Source organism: Rhynchophorus ferrugineus, unplaced genomic scaffold (genome assembly GCF_030347505.1).
Source record: "Rhynchophorus ferrugineus isolate W39M unplaced genomic scaffold, kcgeb_rfMv2 rfM3, whole genome shotgun sequence".
NCBI classification, from domain to species: domain Eukaryota; kingdom Metazoa; phylum Arthropoda; class Insecta; order Coleoptera; family Curculionidae; genus Rhynchophorus; species Rhynchophorus ferrugineus.
The window spans coordinates 65,236,568-65,247,916 of NW_027472582.1; positions in this window are offsets into that span (position 1 = coordinate 65,236,568).

Consider the following 11,349-nt stretch of genomic DNA (forward strand, 5'->3'; position numbering starts at 1 on the left):
GCGCACATAGGATGCACTCTTGTCTCAGGTATCGATCGACATAGAGGATGGATCGACATATTAGTTAGTTTTCAAATGTCAAATATTATGGTAGCGGTTAGAAATTTAATTCGTGACCAAAAGACATATTAGTTGGTTGTCAAATGTCAAATCTTGTCAAATGGTTGCATTCAGAATTTTAATTTGTGACAAAACTTAAGATTTATCAATGATATATAGTTTACAACTGTAGTTAATCTACATAAAAATAATCTGATAGTTAACAACTGTAGTTAGCTAAAATTAAGTTTATTTTTTACCTCCTGAGAATAAAGATATACAAATTCTAATTAGTTATTCATTCTTTCAACAACTTTCTATTTGCATTCTGAACGACTGGGGATACATCAAAGAGAAAACAAAATTGTTGTATTTCTATAGTTTCGGGCATATTCATATTTATTCACCTTTTAAACCTTCCCTGGACTTCCACAAATAATTCAAGACCAAAAATTATCCAAATCGGTCCAGCCGTTCTCGAGTTTTAGCAAGACTAACGACCAACGATTCATTTATATATACATATATATATATATATATATATATATATATATATATATATATATATATTAATATATGTATTTACAATAATTAAAATCTAAATATATATGTGTTACCTAGTTCCCATCGGCCCTATTCCAGTCTCTGGTGATATAATGTTTATACATATCACATATATATTTTTTATTATATGCACCTCACTACACAACACTACACAAGATCAAATGGTTTGATTTTTTGAGTCTGTGACCTGTTTTTGTGTTTTCCAAGAGTTGTATTACTTCGATATTGAGATGAGAATGGAATGTGTCCTCATGTCGCCTATCAATTCTCTTGATTGACCGCTGAGGGTCACGATGTGAGCAATCAGTCCATGTGGTATCTCGGTGCATTCACAATATTTTTCAGGATTATGTTTTGAAGAACTTTGTTTTGTTTTACTATTAGTTTTCTGTATTGTATTGCTTATGTAATGGCCATTTATTATGTACTTATAATTGGGATTTTCTTTCAATTAACCAATACATTTTTCTGCATTTTAACTCCAGTTTTATCCTTTTTTCACATGTTCCTTTCAGCAAAGTTGTGTATATTATGTTATATAAGATTCATTCCGAGATACTTTGCGTTATTGCTATATCGAATTATATTATTATTTATTGTTTTTGGTGTACATGCACAGATTTACTTTCGTTAGTAAAGTCTCTTAGTGAACCGAAAGTATCTCTTTGTTACTAGTCCGAAAAAAACCTAGTTGATGAAGAAAAAAATAATAAAAAAAAGATACTGTTTTTGTTCTTTTTCACTTTTATTCTTCTTTACCATAAATATTTTATGAAATACTTAACGATTTCGCGTTTCATTGTTTAATGAAGTTATATAACTTAAGGACATGTATGGTCTCAGTAGATTTGTGATTGAAGCAGTCATTTGCGTAATTAAATAAAAAATACGTAACTTCAATGCCCGGATATAAAAACAATCCAGACGGCTGTGAGAAATCTCTAAATGCGGGATAATGTGGTGAATTTACGAGGGCAGTTCATACAATAGCGGGCGAGATTTCTTTCTATTGTCACCGAATCTATACGATGTCACTTGACAGTGGACCTTCGCGTTACCCAATTAAAACATAATAAATGGTAAAAAGGAAATAACTTTTTAACAAAACACCGAATTATCACGGACGATTAATTTTCTTTGTTGTATTGTCCGGATAAATATGTAAAAAAAAATGAAAACGATGACATTTTACGGTTTGTTTTTCTGATTGATACGGGTCGTATTTATCACGTCTAAGTACTGGTAGAATGTTAGTTTTAGTTAATAGGGATAAACATATTTAATTATATCTGGTAATTGGCTATTCAAATATTCTGTGAATTGCTATAACCAGGGTTCTCGGAGATAGGAACTGATTTTTTACATAAAGACCCACACGTAATGGATAGTATAATCTATTTTATGATTATACCTTTTTATTGCTGCTAACTAATAAAAAATTAAAATAACGTTAATAAGCAAACATTAGATAAATATTATGTTTTTGGACTTATTTTATTAGGTTTTGTGTGTTTTACCAGCAATAACTATCAATGAAAATGAGAAGTAACAGTGTAAACAACTCTTAACAAACCTAACCAAACTTTTAAATTGGGTAAATATAACCATTTTCTACATAAAATTCCGTTATTATATTTTCCCATTATGAATGTTATTTCATTATTATTTCCATTATTTCCTAATATTAATGGGTTTCTTTACTATATATAGAATCGAAATGGAACGATTGAAATAAATCTACCGCTCAAGCTCAACAAATCCTTTTGCTGCTTCATATATTATAATCGTCGGTTTTGGTTTCAATGACTCGAAAATGATCATTTTGATGTCATCGACAAAGAGTGACTTAGAGGGCTAAAAGAGTCCGAAGACAATAAGTTGCAACACTTATTGTATGAAAACCTAGTTTGAACTTTGAAATAACGATATAATACGAAATAACTACGATACCAGAATGATAGGAAAAAGTGTTATAAAAGAACAGAAAATACTGTGATATATATATATATATATATATATATATATATATATATATATATATATATTTATATATATATATATATATATATATATATATATATATATTTTTTTTTTTTATATATATATAATATATATATATTATTAGAATAGTTTATGTATTCAAATAATTATTAATCTTTCAATGTAGATTATTGAGAATCATTAAATATATTTCGAATATGTAACGAAAATATAAAAATGGCTTTTATGATGGCATAATATCTTGGAAAGACAGTCTTATAATATATCGTACTAACCTAAGAATTTTAGTTAAAATATTATATATAGACAATATTGAGTGTTTAGGAAACGAACAAGTTTTAAAATTAGTGTTTTCGGATGCGAAGAAATTTTGTTTGGAAATTATCTTTAAACTGTGAAACTATAAACTGTATAAAAAGTTAACATTTTGGTTTAATTGAATGTAAAAAATCATGAACAAAGACCTGCTTTGTATAGGAAAATTACTTTACCATCTACACCCTGTGCAACAAAATAGTCAACCCACGTCTTCAAAATTTATTTATATCCAGTTGTCAAACGTCTCCAAATTCTTCAAAATATTAACTATAATAACTACAGGTAATAAACCAGAAAATTTTAACTAAACGCTTTTTAAATGGCTTATTATTATTACCCTGATTCAAAATGCCAAAGCTAGACAGAACATATTGCGTCTCTAATCATATAAGTTGCTGCGGTTTTGCACTGTACCCAAGAAAATAAAAACTAAGCGTAAAAGGTAAATATGCTCTCGAATAAAAGTGAAACCTATTGCTTTGGAAACTTGGATTTATAATTGTTATTTAAATGGATTATGCCTTCAGGAGATACCACTAGATAGAAAACGCACCTGGAATTCTAACTATTAGGTGGTAATGAAAACAAATCAATGTAAATATAATGAAACACAACCCCTAACCTATAAACTATTATAACTGTATAATTAAATTTAGTTTTAAGTCCTTTGATATTATATGCATTAGATGTACTGCAATGTTAATATATTTTAATTAATTAATTAATAAAGCAAAATTGAACTAAAACTGAGAGCTGATGCGGCAACATTGAAAAGTTTTGACGTCATCAATTACGATGACGTGAGTTTACTGTTTTATTGAACGGACTATATGCATGTTAATTTGCAAATAATATATTCGTTTAAGTAAAAGACTCACTGTAAATATGATTGTTGACCTAATTTAAAAGGAATTTATGTTGCAAAAGTGTTGATCATAAGTCTCATAAAAGGAAAACGAGTCGAAATTGGCTCGATGTGGCCTCTCACGGTCCAACCATTATTTTTATTCAAATCGAACGTGTGCACGGATTGAATCCGGACCGTCTCTGACCCCGCATCGACGTCACCGATCGATGAACGAAAATATATGAGCACGGGACGTTGCGTAATGGAAGAAAGGAGTCAGGAGTCGGTGTCATTGTCGCGCCATCCTTCACTAAAAAGTATCATTAGTTACGGCAAGAAGTTGGACCCTCGTCTTTCCAAAGGGATTACTTTTCACCCCGGACCAAGATTGATACATCAACCCCATACATGTCGGGGAAAATTTGAAACGGGGCCACTTAAAATGCCGAAAGTGCGTCTGAACAATGGCCGGCGAGTTTGTTTTCTTTTTGGGATTTTTCCTTTTCTTTTTAAATCACACCGAAGCATTTTATCAATCCTAACTTTATTTTCGAACTATTTTAGTCTAAATATTTTCTGATTCTGATTTCTACGCGCTAGATAAAAGTTGATGCACTTGTCTCTGAAGCAGACGGTTGATCATCACAATTAAGTACTTTTGAATATATCGGTTAATCATCTATTCATTTGTAGGAATGTTCGTCGGGTCGGTCGGTCGATCGAAATGTGTGGCTGCCGCTGCAATTATTTGTCAGAACACTCACTACTATTTTTGGAAGGAATTTGCACGAGAACTGAAAATACTGGTTGAATAAATACTGTTTACTTTAATGTTAAATGATACATGTGGTCGACGGGAGAATTGAAAGGATATTAGGTTAGGTAGAGGAAGTACGGTAGCGCTGTGGAAGTGGTACTATTAAAAGGGGATGGAGAAAAGAAAAGAGAGCGAGACGTCGTCATGATGGTCTTTTATAGCCTGGAACTGCATGTTACCAATCCACCGGCGTTGCCAACCTTTGTACTTGTTGGTGAATTCGTGGAGGCCTAAAGGGTCTTGGCGGTCGCCACATAACTCCCCTCCTAGTGGGACTGCCGTGGAACGTACCTCTATGTGGTGCAAGTTCCGGAGTACACCCGCAATCATGCAAGCAAACGCCCGGGGACTGCTGATGAGATGGGGATCCCAACGTGAGCGAGGAGTTTCACGGGATCAGCTGCCATCGGAGTTGCAGCAGGACGTCGTTCGTCTTGGGGCGTTTAGCTTTGTTTGAGGGTACCTATAAGTGTGTTACGTGTCCCGTTTCGTGATGCGAGGGTGTTCATGTGTTGCTGGTATACATGATGGGCTTCTGTTGTTTTCATCCATCAGGCTAGTCTCGTGGGATGTCGTCGACCATGTGATGTTGATGGGTTCCGTTCCTCGTGCAATCCTTCCATGCACGTGTCAAGCACCTGTCGAGTGGCTTATGTTGAACTGATTTACCTGTTAGGCACTTTGATCACGTCGGGGTCACCAATTGTTGGAATGTTCGTCGGGTCGGTCAGTCGGTCGAAATGTGTGGCTGCCGCTGCAATTATTTGTCAGAACACTCATTACTATTTTTAGAAGGAATTTTCATGAGAACTGAAAACAGTGCTTGAAGAAATACTGTTTATTTCAATGTAAAATGATACATGTGGTCGACGGGAGAATTGAAAGGATATTAGGTTAGGTAGAGGAAGTACGGTAGCGCTGTGGAAGTGGTACTATTACAAGGGGATGGAGAAAAGAAAAGAGAGCGAGACGTCGTCGTGATGGTCTTTTATAGCCTGGAACTGCATGTTACCAATCCACCGGCGTTGCCAACCTTTGTACTTGTTGGTGAATTCGTGGAGGCCTAAAGGGTCTTGGCGGTCGCCACATAACTCCCCTCCTAGTGGGACTGCCGTGGAACGTACCTCTATGTGGTGCAAGTTCCGGAGTACATCCGCAATCATGCAAGCAAACGCCCGGGGACTGCTGATGAGATGGGGATCCCAACCTGAGCGAGGAGTTTCACGGGATCAGCTGCCATCGGAGTTGCAGCAGGACGTCATTCGTCTTGGGGCGTTTAGCTTTGTTTGAGGGTACCTATAAGTGTGTTATGTGTCCCGTTTCGTGATGCGAGGGTGTTCATGTGTTGCTGGTATACATGATGGGCTTCTGTTGTTTTCGTCCATCAGGCTAGTCTCGTGGGATGTCGTCGACCATGTGATGTTGATGGGTTCCGTTCCTCGTGCTATCCTTCCATGCACGTGTCAAGCACCTGTCGAGTGGCTTATGTTGAACTGATTTACCTGTTAGGCACTTTGATCACGTCGGGGTCACCAATTGTAGGAATGTTCGTCGGGTCGGTCGGTCGGTCGAAATGTGTGGCTGCCGCTGCAATTATTTGTCAGAACACTCATTACTATTTTTAGAAGGAATTTTCACGAGAACTGAAAACACTGGTTGAAGAAATACTGTTTATTTCAATTTTAAATGATGCATGTGGTCGATAGGAGAATTGAAAGGATATTAGGTTAGGTAGAGGAAGTACGGTAGCGCTGTGGAAGTGGTACTATTACAAGGGGATGGAGAAAAGAAAAGAGAGCGAGACGTCGTCGTGATGGTCTTTTATAGCCTGGAACTGCATGGTACCAATCCACCGGCGTTGCCAACCTTTTTACTTGTTGGTGAATTCGTGGTGCCCTAAAGGGTCGTGGCGGTCGCCACATATTTATTTTTAGTTATATTTTAAAGTCTCCGTTTTACCAGTTAGGGCTTATCTGCATTATATCTACTGTTTAACATGGGCCCCGAACCACGGTTCTCGGCATTAAGCCTACCGACTGGCGAGTGACCAACTTTCAGACATCCGTTCTTAGCCTGTCTAGTTATTGGCATGACTGGGATCATTTTCTTGAGAGGATTTTGCAATCTCGTTTAAGGATAATCATGAATCGTAAACTATCACAAACATAAATATACGACCATAACCCAGCAGGATTCGAATTGGCGACTATCGTACAATATTAACAACAGAATCTATTCCATTAGGCCTGCTTTTTATTTTTCCAAATTATTCTTTTAACATTCCACAGTCTGCCTAAGGGGCATTAGTGTTTAAGATCGTGTATACAGATTACTTCAATAAATGGTCTCATGTACAAACTCATAAATTAGTGTTTAACTTAATTTAATCGTTCTATTATTTTAAAAACTATTCTATGTATCTATTAATCAGGTCAGATGGTGGTAAAGGTTGTAACCTATGCACTTCACTGACATCGCGCATATTTATTTGTTTAGTGAGTGCATTCGTGCGTAATGACACTCTTTCAGAATACTTTACATCAACTGTATGATCAAATCTAACTGATGTACAGGCGGCTTTGTGGCAAAGTGTTAAAGTCTGCAGGTCGGTCCTCCTACTGTTGTGGGGTATGGATGTACTTTTACTCTAAATTATATGGCACAGTGAATGGAGGTAAAACCGAAATAAAACAGTAGAGTTTACATTATGTGACCATTATTGACTAAATAGATAAAATAGATGGCAGCGGTGTTATCTGGTAACGAGGCTTGGGCAGTCGATGGTGGCACGTCAAAAACCAAATGATGGTCGGTTACTGAATGATCCAAAATTCACTTCAATAATCTCCGAAATAAACGTTTTCGTGTTGCCAGCTATTCGTTAGCTTTCATGTTGTAGCTGGCGTTGCTGGCGCCACGCCCGTGTTCAACATCTGGGATTACATTTCTGCGTATTTTGTAGACCGTTATTCGACTATGTAAAATTTGACATGCCTCAAGTTCGCTACATACACTATGTTTGTGATTGTAATTTTAAAATGCCTTTATAGGTAAGAGTGGAATATCTGACATGAACATCCTAATTACGCCAGTAAGCAGACTGGGTAAGACCAGATGTCTTCTGGGATGATTTCTAAGTTGGCCATTCGCCAGTACGTAGTCCGAGACCGCGGTTAGGGGTCCACGTTAAACTGGTCCATATAAATTAATCCATAAAACATTTTGTTGGTAAAAAGGATATTTAATTTAGTTAATATAAATAGTTTAGTTTATAAAAGGGAAATTTAGCAATTGTAATTATTTATGTTTATTTTTGCATCAATATTGAAATATTTTATTCCTAAGATATCTCTTTATACGTCTCGTCCTAATGCATAACAAAGACGACTGAAATCTTCCATTAATAGACACTTTCTGGTTCTCGCACACCGACCTAATCGGAAAAGAGTCCCATTAAGCCGTTAGTAAGTCGGAGTCGTCAGAGCGACAAAGGTAATCGCTGCAACACCCTCGCTCGTCGATGTAAACACACTCGAATTGATTGAAAGTGCATGTGTAACCCTTAAAATAAACAGCACTTTGTCAATTAGCGGTGACGACGACGACGGTTCTTCTCAAACAACGCCCCATCGCCCGGGGCCTCGCCATTGTCGTTTTGGTAATGAGGACACAATGTCCTACATCAAAACTGACTGATATCTGATAAAAGTCTAGTCGATCGGTCGAATGTTTTTTCTGCGTCGGGTAATTTGTGCTGATGGACTGTTGTGACCATTAAAAGCAACAGAGTATAGACACAAAAATGTTTAATCGATCGTGAAACGACTATAATTTTGATCGCTTGATTGCTTAATGGTAATATACATTTTATGAACAATAATAAATATGAAATAATATTACTTATATATAAATAATATCTTTACTAGATCTATAATAGATGATCTGGCAAATATTTGTGATAATTTTAATACAAATAATTTTAATAGAGCCGATAGGCGCGAAATAGGCCTGTAAGAACCAGATTGTTCTGTCGTTTTGACAATTATTTGGGCAACCTTAAAACATTCCGGAACATGCTTCAGTCTCAAACAGGCATTGAATATGTATGTTAACATGATATAATATGATATTTCATATCATAACATGAAATATAATCAATTCTAAGAACCTTTTTAGGATTGAGGTTGTTTTGTCAATTTTTGTTCCAACTTTTATTTTAGAAATCAGATTTACAGGTACAGCGGGCTGATAAGTAGGATTGGTATTCATTGTAGATTCTATGTCACTCGATTGGAATGCATCAGTTAAATGTTGTGTAAAACCGATTAATTTCGTACATTTTTAATAGGCAGTGAATTAATAGTTGGTCTTTTGAATCTCCGACTTGCTTTCCATAGCGAGTAATCTTTGTCTGCTTCCGAGCTTAAATCACTTACACATTTCTCGAACTAACTCTGTTTATAAGGTTTAATCTTTTGGATTGCACAGCACTTTTGGTTCTGCGTCATACTTATCTAGTTATTCGTTTTTCTTTTATCAATTACCTAGTTCCAAAGGAGTAATTTACCTCATATTCCGATATCTCTCTTTATTTCGGGGTAGATTATTTTGCAGCAGAACGAATTTATTCAATCATATTTCGGGTATAAGATTTTGAGCTTTAGTTTTAAACTGATTTGTTCCGGCATTATAACTCTGAGCGTGTCCAACATAGTAAATTTGTTAGGAAGAATAGGTTTCTTTATTTTTTTCAGAATTGTCGCGCCTAGTATAAACAATTCTGGAGTGTGATCAGATGATGGTTCGCAGAAGCTCTCGATTTGTATTTGATTTGATGGCTTTCATGTAAAAGGCCAGTAGGTCCGGAATTTTATTAGTCTAGGTGGGCCAGTAAGTGGGTTCAAGCACTGAATGATAGTTACAATCAGTAATATTTATTGCTGCGAGTAATTCTTTTCCTTTTCCAGGTGTTATTAATCCTGAACCCCAGACTGTGTGTTTAAGATCTCAAAGATGTGTAAGATTGTTATTGACATTGTTATTAGTCGTTGCCTACTAACCTAAAATTAAATCTAGGTATATATTTAGGAGGACCTATCAGTCTCATCTTTTGTTTTTACAAATAGTCGTAATTTGTCGAAAAAAGTGCTGATTACCTATCTTTACTTTTAATAGCAGTCCTTCTCTAAATTAAAAATTTTTAGTTTCAGATTACTAGGAAGACCGCAGTCGTGTCAACGAGGGCACGCTATTTTTCTAGACCATTTCATTAGCCTCTAAATTATTAAATATTTAATTTTATCACTTTATTGTTTATTTGTCTATTGTTTAAACATTAGTAAATATTTATAAAAAATGGATAAACTAAATTATTGTTCTTTTATTTAACTAGGAAATATGTCTAAAATACATGGTTCTAGGTTAGAATACTCCCTTAATTTCTATAAACCTGAAATAAGGAAATTGAGAATACATGACAAAAATGAAAAATATATCGATATCTTTAAGAAAAAATAAACAGATGAAAAAAAATGTATATATATATATATATATATATATATATATATATATATATATATATATATATATATATATATATATATATATATATATTAAAATTAGCAATTCTATTAATAATAAATTATATTCAATGGTATTGATTGTTAATAAATAAATAATAAATTTACTTGAGAATATATTTGATATGAGAGTTACACTGAGATAGCAAAAATGATGACTACTACGCTTGACGCATAAACACTAATTATAGCCGAAACCTGTAGAGGGAGTGAAAGAAGGCTTATTGTTTGAGAGAAATAGGAGACCATCTTCGTTGTCATCTGTACTCCGTTCTGTTTACTGGGTGAGAAGTGACACCGGTAGACACATGGAGGGGATAACTTACCAAGTGGTAATAATTGATGTTATCGAGCAGGATAAAAAATGATAAAATTATTAAAATGACTATTAAAAAGCAGGAGCTGGTGATAGAAAAGTGAAAATTTAGGGTTGTATGTATTTTTTAATGCCACATAATAATATTAAAAAAAAATATCCAACAAATAAAATCTCTTATCACCTAGGGGTTTGAAGAATAGATAGCAGCCGATTCTCAGACCTATTGTATATGCATAAAAAAATTCATAAGAATCGGTCAAGCCATTTAGGAGTATGGGAACGAAGATTGTGACATGAGGATTTTATATATAAGAAGATGAAAAAATTTCTTTCGATTCTTTCGAGATAGAATCCGTAAAATGCCTGAAAGATGAGAAAAAGTACCACCTACAGTTGGACAATACATTGAATAAATTATATTTTACCGATTTGTCGCAACAAAATAATTCTTTAAAACTAATTTATAGTTCTATCTAGAACGTTTTTTTTTTCGAATTTGATTGGACATAGATTGAGGCAATCAGCCGCTGGCCAGGTCGGAGAATTGATTTTCGGGCATTTCCGCCTCGTGCAATTAATCCCAGGACCGACGAGGAGCGAGGAGAGAGGAGAGAAAAAAAAAAGAGTAAATTTGATCGGAGTGCGGAGGCGGCGACATCGACGGCAGTGGCCTGCCTAATGCCTCCGCTGCCGCCATCGCCACCGCCACCGCCGCCTCCGGAACGAAACAAGCAGAGCCGGGCCCTAATCCCTCTTATCCCGAAAGTAATTTTCAGTCTTTTGAAACCTGCCCCCCGGATGAAGTGAAACCCGAGCGTATCTCGCACCAGGCAGCCGTCACCCTCAATCCGACGACCGAACGGGA